We start from the raw sequence: 9,529 nt of genomic DNA on the forward strand, positions 1-9,529 counted from the left end.
AAAATGTATGCATGAATTGACTTCACATGATTGGTAACATAAAATATAAACATTGGTGGAAAAGTTTATGAGTCAATTCAAGGGCAGGTACTGGAGTTTAACCAACAAACAAACCAGCTGAGGTTAAAAAAAAAAAAAAAAAACCCTCCAAGGAGCCGGAACCTATGGATGTGGGAAGACTGAGTCCAGGGACTACTCATGATGAACATCACTGAGAAAAGGACGTACAACATCCACTACACGTGTTTCAAAAACAACTTGTTTTCAGAAACATGACACATCTCTTCACCAATAAATGCTGAAGTGTGCATCACTATAGAGACACCACCAGAAGTGTCCCAAAGTGAGTTACTCCCTGAGCTGTAACTTGGGGTGTCCACTTGAATCTTGGTGCTTCAGGAACATTTTTGTTTGTCTGGATGGGCTTCATGTCTTCGTTCTCATCTTCTTCATAGTTGGCATGGTCTATCTTCTTGGCAAACTTTTTCCAATGGTCCCAACCAAGGTGTCATATCTTCTAGCCATTTCTTCATCTGATTCATCAAGCTCCACTGTTTCATCTTCAACTCCTTCTGCTGTGCTCTTAGCATTCATTTGAAGCATTAATTTCTCAACCTCAGAATTAAATCCTCTAAATGACATTCTTCCATGGAGAAAATCTTCACACAACAGGAAGCTCTGCTCTTCTATTATGTAACTCTCTTTCTTTTAGCTCTGGCAAATCCAAGCAGTGTTCTTCACTAATGATTTTCTTTCCTTCTTCAAGTTGTTTCTTGGTTACCAACTGCAATCCCCTTTGCATGAACTTCAAGTGCAGTAAGTTCTTGGACAACTTGGTTTTGTTTTGGGCAACTGCTGCCGCCCGCGGGTGGTGCCATCTTGTGCTGCTGCTTTTCCGGGGCTCAGGCACGTCCCCCTCAGGAAGGGTCTTGCTGAGTGAGCAGCTCTTGGTAAGGCGGCAGTCTGACCTCCAGGGGCTAAGAGCTGCTAGCCACAGGTGGGAGGACCCCAGAGAGGTGGAAAGTGGAAGAGGCCCAAGAGCGGGGTCTTTCTGAGGCCCGCTGTGGGGTACATGTGGCTGGGTCTGGCCTGCCTCACAGGTTTTGGCTTTGTGCAGTGCCTCACAGGCTGGCTTTTCGAGGGAGGCTTTGGCCTGGCTTTCACAGCTGTCCTCTGTTACCAGAAATGCCCTGTGGATTCTTTTCTCAGTTTAGTATATATATATTTAAAAAAAAAAAAGCCAGGAATCTGTTACATACAGAAAAGTTTCTTTACGAAGGGACCAGATAAGCAGGGAAGGGAGAGGAAAGGGGGAGCACCTCCAGAGAGAAAGCCAGGAGGATAGGGTGCCTTACGAAAGGGGAGGGAGAGAGACACCCAATCCTTTCTCCTAACAGCTCTTCTCTGTTCCACGCTCTCTTTTTTTTAACGTGATTAGGAATTTAATAGATTGTTCGCTCTTCAGCACTGATAGACATGGTACACGGAGCCAACAAGCAAACATGTGGGCTACAATCTTGAGGTTTCTTGAGCATCATGCATGTATAGACTGGTGCTCGCACTGGGTGAGGGTGGAGGGTTTCAGGAATTTACAAATCAACAACAGAGATTTGACATGAGATTCTGGCAGCTCCCATAAGCCTGTCTATAGATGCATTTAAGTGTTTTCCAAACCCCTGCCTGGAATTAACTCTTAGTTTTTTATAGCCAGTGAAATGTCCTCCTGTAATAAGTATTTCATTGATTCTGGATAGCATGGGCATGGATAAGAACTCTCTCTCCATCCTTAGTGATGCCTTTCATTGGTGCTGAGTAATTTTCATTCATTTGATTAAATTTATGCTTAAGGATGTTTGGAACTAATGTCAATGGCATTTTTTCATTGATCGCCCCTAGAAAAGATAATTATTGGTAAATTAATAGTATTTTTAAAATGTTTTGTATCCTGAGAATTTAGCAAATCAATTTATCAGCGCTTTTTAAAAGATGTATCATGAGTTTTATTTTAAAGTCAGAGTTAACAGAGAGAGTGCAAGAAACCGAGAGATTACTTTCCAGCCATTAGACAATGACTTAGATGGTCACAATGGCTGGGGTTACCCACGTTAAAGCCAGGATCCAGGAGCTTCCTCCAGCCATTAGATAAAGAAGTAAAGAGGTCCCAGTGACTGTGACTGACCAAGCTGAAGCCAGGAGCTAGGAGCCTCTGCTGAGTCTCACATGGGTGACATCAGCACAAGCACTTGTGCTTTCACCCCTTGCTATCCCCGGTTGGATTTTCAGGAAGCTTGTCTGAAACAGCAAGGACACCAAATAGGATGTTTTGTCACAGGCAGTCTTTACTTGCTGTGCCATAATACCATCCTTTGATTTTTTTTTTTTTTCAGTTCCAAAGAACTTCCCAGTATTTTGATTTTTTATATGTCACCTTATGGCTATTTTCACTTGCACCTCTATAAAGCTGGTGTTCTGTATTCACTTTTCCCTCCCCCAGTTACTCCCGCTATAGCTTCCAGTACTGTATCAACAGTGGTTAAAGTGGACATCCTTGTTCTCATGTAGAAAAGATTTCAGATTTTCTTCATTCCATATGATATGGATGGTTATTATTTTGGGTTGTTTTTTTTTCTTGTTTGTTTGTTTTTGGATGTAGATGTGGCAATTTTGAGGTCACTGTTTGCTGCCTGACTGTGATGGAATTGGTGCACAGATCTAATAATCATACACATGGACTACTGACCTATGGTCAATAGAGAACATTTATTTGTAGTATCAAGCTTTTATAGACCGAGAAATGAGTGATTGAAAATTATGGCAGTTGCCTTTAGTTGTTTCATTGAAACCACAGAATCTGAGAGCTTGGTTGTTCAAGACTTTTTTTTTAAGATATATTTTTTAGATCTTTTTTAAAAATTTATTTTTTTATTGTAATGTCAGATATACAGGGAGGAGGAGAAACAGAGAGGCAGATACTCTGTCTGCTGATTCATGCCCCATACCGGCTTCAGTAGCATTAGCTGAGCCAATACACAGCAGGAGTGTGTAGCTTCCTCTGGGTCTCTTGCATGATTGCAGGGTCACAAACCTTTCAGCTCTCCTCGACTGTTTCTCAGGGTGCTAGCAGGATCTGGATGGGAAGCAAGACCACTGGAGTTAGAACCAGTGCACCTATGGCATAACGGGCACACAAGGCAAGGACTTTAGTGGGTAGGTTACACTGGCAAGGCCAAAATGTATTGATTTTTGCTTGGAGGGCAGATATACAGAGAGGAGAAAGATCTTATGTCCACTGGTTCACTCCCCAAGTTTCCACAACAACCAGAGTTGTGTTTCTCTGATGCCAGGAGCCAGGAACTTCATGAAATGTCCATTTCCCTTTCTGGTAGGAGGTCATGTTCCACATGTATTCCCCTTGATCTTCTAGTCATGTTGGAAGTTGTGTTCCATGTGTCAGCCTGGAAATTCTGCCTCAATATATAGGGAGGTCACTTCTAAGTCATGTCCACCAGGTAGACTTGAGGGCAATTCCAAGAAAGGCTTGAGGGCAATTCCCCACACAGAACTCGTCTTATGGTTTCTGGCAGAGAAAGCCACGATGAAGCTCCCAGAGGCCACAGTGTTCAGGCATCCCAGGGCACAGTTAAAGGCAATGATTTAGCCATCATTGCAGATTTATGATGATGTGGCAGTGCTCAACGTATGTGTCTGTATCAACAAAGAGAAGATGTTCACAGACAGATACAATGGGTAATTAGTTGCATTGGCAAGCAGACAGGAATGACATTGTTTGGGCTCCTGCCACCAGCAACTGCCTCATGGTCCTTCCAGGTTTCATGGCCTTGAAGTCCAGAATCTCAGTGATGGTTCTGGACAGCATGGCAGGAGCAGCCTCTATCAACATGAGTCCAAGTGTAATTTACTGCAGGGGGCAGGTGACTGTGTTGGAACAACCAATGAAGAAAAAGATGCAGAGTACTAGTGCACTGAGCGGGGTGTAGCTGAGTGTCTGGTTATTGGCCTTGATGATGAGCATATCTCAGGGCTTCACAAAGACTGCCAAAACCACAACTGTGGTGACAATGAGGGATACTCTCATGGAGGCCTGAGCTGTCCCCTGTGAATCCTCCAACACCAGGCAGATCACCGATTTGGGAGGCAGTAACTTCTCTCCATATTTGGGTACTCACGTTCTGGGCACGGGATACACTGCTAAGCATCAGTGGAAAGAGATTCAGTGTTTACTTCTGGTAACTTTGCTTGTGGGGAAAATGGTAACCTCTGCAATGTCAGTGTGAGTACAGACTGACACTGACATATACCAGGACACCAGTGTAAGTTTCTGCATTCCTAATCCAAGGAGCATACGCTCCTCATAGAATCATCATGTGTTTCTGGCTTGTATTTCAGAGACATTTTGGACACACACACAAACAGGTATGTGTTGCACTAGGGATTCCCAGAGCATGATCATCTAATTTTCATTCTTATTTCATAACTTTAGCACATGCTGCATATTCTTTTTTGCTGCATATTGTTTCTTAAGAAATTATATTGCTATCACATGGGTCCGGCGCGGTGGCGCAAGTGGTTAAGGTCCTCACCTTGCACGCCCGGGATCCCATATGGGCGCCGGTTCTATCCCAGCTGCCCCGCTTCCCTTCCAGCTCCCTGCCTGTGGCCTGGGAAAGCAGTTGAGGACGGCCCAAGGCTTTGGGACCCTGCACCCGTGTGGGAAACCCGGAAGAGGCTGCTGGCTTCGGATCGGCATAGTATCGGCCGTTGCGCTCACTTGGGGAGTGAATCATTGGACGGAAGATCTTCCTCTCTGTCTCTCCTCTCTGTATATCCGCCTTTCCAATGAAAAAATAATAAAAATAAATCTTTTAAAAAAAAAAGAAATTATATTGCTATCACCATACCTGAAGAAAATTTATTCTATCTTTGAACTGATTAAAATAAAGGTTGTCTATTAGAGTCAAGGGTAAGTGAATGATTATTTTGGATTAATGCAATTTATTATATTATGTCCTCTATATTTTGAGTATTGGATTCTGGACTCTACCATTGACATGCCCACAATGATGGACATATGACTGTGTATGAAGAACTGTATATTAGTAATGATATAGAGGAACTAGGTGGGGGGGGGAGGGAAGTGGGGAGGGGATAAGGGAATATGGAACTGTATCACAAAATGATAATAATAATAAAATGTAAAAAAAAATTTTTAAAAATTGACCCCTAGAGCATAAGGCTGTTGTCGCATAGCACTACCAACATTCTACCTCTGGCTTCATGCTGGCAGGCTCATTCACCTGCTCAACCCAGAAACTCACACTCTTGATCCCTGACATCTCCTTGCCCAGAACGACACTCCGGGGGGGGGGGGGGGCTGTCAAACAGTGCCTGGTAAAGTAGCCTTAACCACAAAAGACCACCTTCATCTTACTTCCATCCCAGACAGGCCAGGTCCAAATCTCCCTTAGGGTAATCTCCGATGGCAGCAGGATCCTGGAAGGCTATTTCTCACATCAGCTCCACTGTGAGTCAAAGTCTGCACTACACATGGCCCAGCCAGCAACTCCATGCCAGATGTCCACACAGCAAAGTCCTTCATTTATGCAAGGAAAGGACCTCATTTTCTCCAATTAGTAAAGACCTAAACGTGCTCTGATGGGTAGGAGAGCCAGAAGAAAGGAGAGAGAGAGAGAGAGAGAGACAGGCCATGGCAGGTGCTTCAGAAAGCAGCCCAATTCTGCCCAGCACCCACCAATGCTTAACTATCCTTTCTAGTCACTTGTAGTTACTTAGTAGCTGCTCATCTAGGCTGAACCAGCAATGAATGAATTACACACCCCCGAGCTGATGCCCACTAGGGATGCAGGGAGACTCAATTTGTTGACAATCTTCAACTTGGAGCAACTCTCCAGGACTTCCTGATTGAGGATCCTGAGCAGAAAGTCCCAGATCTGCATCACCTCCATCAGCAAGTGCTCAAAGTCCTTCTTTTTGACTTTTGACAGCTCTTCCCTCAGGTGCAGGGCTACAAAAGACAGGCACATCTTCTCAGCTTCTGATCACTGTCACTGCTCACCAGGCCTTTGGCAGACAGGCTTCCTAGTCAGCTTCCAGGGCCTGCCTCCTGCAGGCCTCTCAGATTCTCACTCATCTGCTCTAACAAGTTCATCAATTCATTCAATCAATAAGCTGATTTAATTAATTAACCAACCATTTTGGCTTGGTCACGTCATTGATTTAGTTAATCTGTTTAGTTGGTTTTTAAAAACGAATAAAATTCTAAACCCCACACATCTGACCCATGAAAGCACACACACACAGACCAGGTGTGCATATGCACCAGGATAGCAGGGCACACAGCAAGCACCCTGTCAGTCAGAAGAAAAACGGGGACCCACCCTGCTGGCTACCTCCTCCTGCACCACAAACCCTGCACTGCCTTCTCTGTCAGAATCCCAGCTAACTACAGATGGAGCAGAACGTTGGATCTTCTGCAAGGGGCTACAGTGCTCCCCACTGCCCTGCCCTGCCCCCATCACAGCTAATGAAAGTGACCACCCCGCAGCCCAAGTCAATCAGATTTTTCTCAAAACGAGAATCCCCAAGGAAGAGACAGGCCTTCAGGGACCTAGGCTTCCACGGAGCACCTAGAGCTGGCAGCCACCTGGCCCACACTTGCTCCAGATACCTTCAAGACCTTACAGCCACAACTCCCACAACTGAGTTCAGGGACCTCCCACCCCACACGGACTCTAAGGAAGGCCCAGGCCTTAACAGGGAGCAGATGAGGACAGGGATACCTCAGGGCCACCTCACTTACCCAGCGGTCTTCCTCAGGGCCACCAGCATCATCCATGGTCAACCACTGCTGCCACCATCACCACTGGGCCTTGACTCAGTGTGCTTGCACAGCACCCTCTGACTCCTGCAGGCTGGGAAAGGCAGGAACGCGTCCACGCTGGGAAGAACTGAGAGCAACCAGGCTCAAACCTTCCCAAGGCTGTGCAGCATTCTTAGCTTCAGGTGGAGTGGGAGAGGCAGGGCTTCCTCAGCAAGGTCAGGCTTTCCTGCATCTGGACCTTCACCTCATGCACTGAAAAGTAGAAAAGCGAGACCAGAGGTCAGTCATTTCCATTGCCAAGTCCTGAAAGCTAGGCATGCCAGGCTAAGGGGTAAGGTGTTCTTTAGCTCAGCTTCAAGCACGTCTGCGTCAACAGGGAGAGTGACTTCATCCAGATCCGAGGAATCCTGGGGCAGAGCTGCAAACAGGTGGGCAGATTCATCCCAGCTCCAAACCCACCACCTTCAGGATGTGCATTTTACATGAACCCCAAGTTACCACACACCTAGGAACAGTGTCTTCCCTCCATGGAAGTGCAGGCAGTGAGATGGTCACCACTTTGACAAGGGAGGTGTGCACATTGTCCAAGCGTCAGGAACTCAAGGGACCTACACATTGAATCCCCCCCCCCCCACATTTACTCTAAGGACCTGCTCCCTTCACCACCCTGCACCTACACCTGCACCCGGACATGCTGCCTTCCATGCCCTGCACCTGTCACCACAGCTGGCTGCTCGCAGGTGCAAATGGACCTCCATCCATATCATCCAGTTAAGGCTGTGGGGTATGTCTCTGTGAGGGGGCAATATCACAGCATTAGGTAGGCATCAGTCTAAGTGAACAGGCTATGTGAGTAGGAGGGGCCAAGAAAATGGGAAATTTAGAAGGAAAAAAAATGACTCTCTCTATGCTGGAAGGAGGACTCAAACCTTGAAGCACTATAAACATTTATATAGCAGAAATCTTGTCATTGGTCAGTGACAAGCCAGCCCTCTGTGGTCCAGCCCTCTCTTGGGGGTTGGGAGAACTTTACACTAATCTTCTCCCCAAGCATCACATGCCAGATGAATCCTGCATGCAGCTGGAAATTTTGTTTTGTAAATTTTTATATACACACATACATACATATACACACATATATCAGGAGGTTAAGCTTATAATAGAAGGATGAAGGAGTATGCCATTGTAATAAATTAGAAACAAATCACAGGAGGGGGGAATGGAAGGGAATGGGGGAGAGTGGTGAGACCCTTCACTTAAAAATAAGTATCACAAAAAAATGAAACTTTTTAAAAAATGACATGATAATCCCATGATGGTGCAAGAATGTAACATTAGACAAAAAACAATAAATGAATGAGCAAATGCAAATAATATCCAAACGGCTCATAAAGCAGGAGACTGTCCAGCTGCACCAGTGACTTTTCTGCAAGGACACACAGCAGAAACTTCTCTCATGAATGCGTACAGAACCTCTTGCAGCATAAATAAGATCCACTGCTGCAGCTCTTAATACAAAGGACAAAAAAGATGCCCAAAAAACGTAGTCCTATACACAATTTCAGCAGGTAACAATCCACTAAAATGTAATATGAACAATCATTATAAAGAGAAATTTTACTAATCCATGTATAAAAACACAAAAAGTGTTACTGCTGATATGGAATAACAATAAAAGGATTGTGTTACCCACCAGTAACTTTCAATGACTTGGCTTGACCCAGCACTCCTCACTTGACATTCCAGTATGAATTTTTCAGTAAGAATTTTATGACTGCCTACTGAAATGTGCAGCCTGGGGACAGCCTTGTGGCACAGGTTGAACTAGGGGTGCTGCCAGTGAGGTACAAGACCAGGATGGAGAGGCTGGCTCCTGGCTTGGGCATGGCTCAGACCAGGCCACCGGGGCCAGCTAAGGGATGAGCAGAATGCTTTGTCTCTGCCTTCCTGAATCATTCTACATTTCAACAAATCTGAACACAACATGAGTCTAACTATTCCACCATTCCAAGCCATTTCTTCCTCGATGTTTCCTATTTCTCACTAGAAAAATTGTAATTGCTGAGTCTCTTCAGAACGCTCTGTTCCCACAAAACACTCCTTTTCTGCCATGCTGCCTAAGGTTTTTCTCCCTCACCCCATGGCAAGGCTGTCACTGCTCTATCAACCATATCCTTCACTTGTTACAAACCTTCCTCTCTTCCCTCAAGAGACACACACATTACCTGCTCTCAGCTTCCAGCACCCAAGCATCTCCTGTGCCCTGGCTCTTCCATGGCACCTAATCCTCCAGAGTGTTCCTTCCAAACCCTTCACCCTTAGCGCTGCACTCCAAACCCTCTCACTCTCTCCGCACAAACTCTAAATCCAGACCTCCTGTTTTTCCTCAGCCAACAGCACGTTTTTCCTCCCAGGTCAACGCACCAGGTTTTCATGTTCAATCCACTCCATGGCTCCTGACTCTAGCCGCAGCCAGCTCTTGGTACCTGCCCCATGCCTGCAGGACTCTCCCATTTGCCCCTAGCCCACAGGAGGGCAATCCCCTTCACTGCCTTCCCAATCCCCTCATTTCTTCTCCAAGGAGGTTAACTCAGCAGGTGGAAGGAGGCACAGCTAGTGGGTTGAGACAGAAGCTGCCAATGCTCTGCACTGGACGCTGCTTCACCACTG

At 45.7% G+C, this 9,529-nt stretch overlaps 1 pseudogene; it reads right to left on the minus strand.

Moving 5' to 3' along the window:
* Positions 1 to 313: 313 nt before the first annotated feature.
* Positions 314 to 849, minus strand: LOC121158918 (annotated as a pseudogene).
* Positions 850 to 9,529: the final 8,680 nt, after the last annotated feature.

Source organism: Ochotona curzoniae, unplaced genomic scaffold, assembly GCF_017591425.1.
Source record: "Ochotona curzoniae isolate NIBS_2020 unplaced genomic scaffold, NIBS_Ocur_1.0 contig_392, whole genome shotgun sequence".
Classification (NCBI taxonomy): domain Eukaryota; kingdom Metazoa; phylum Chordata; class Mammalia; order Lagomorpha; family Ochotonidae; genus Ochotona; species Ochotona curzoniae.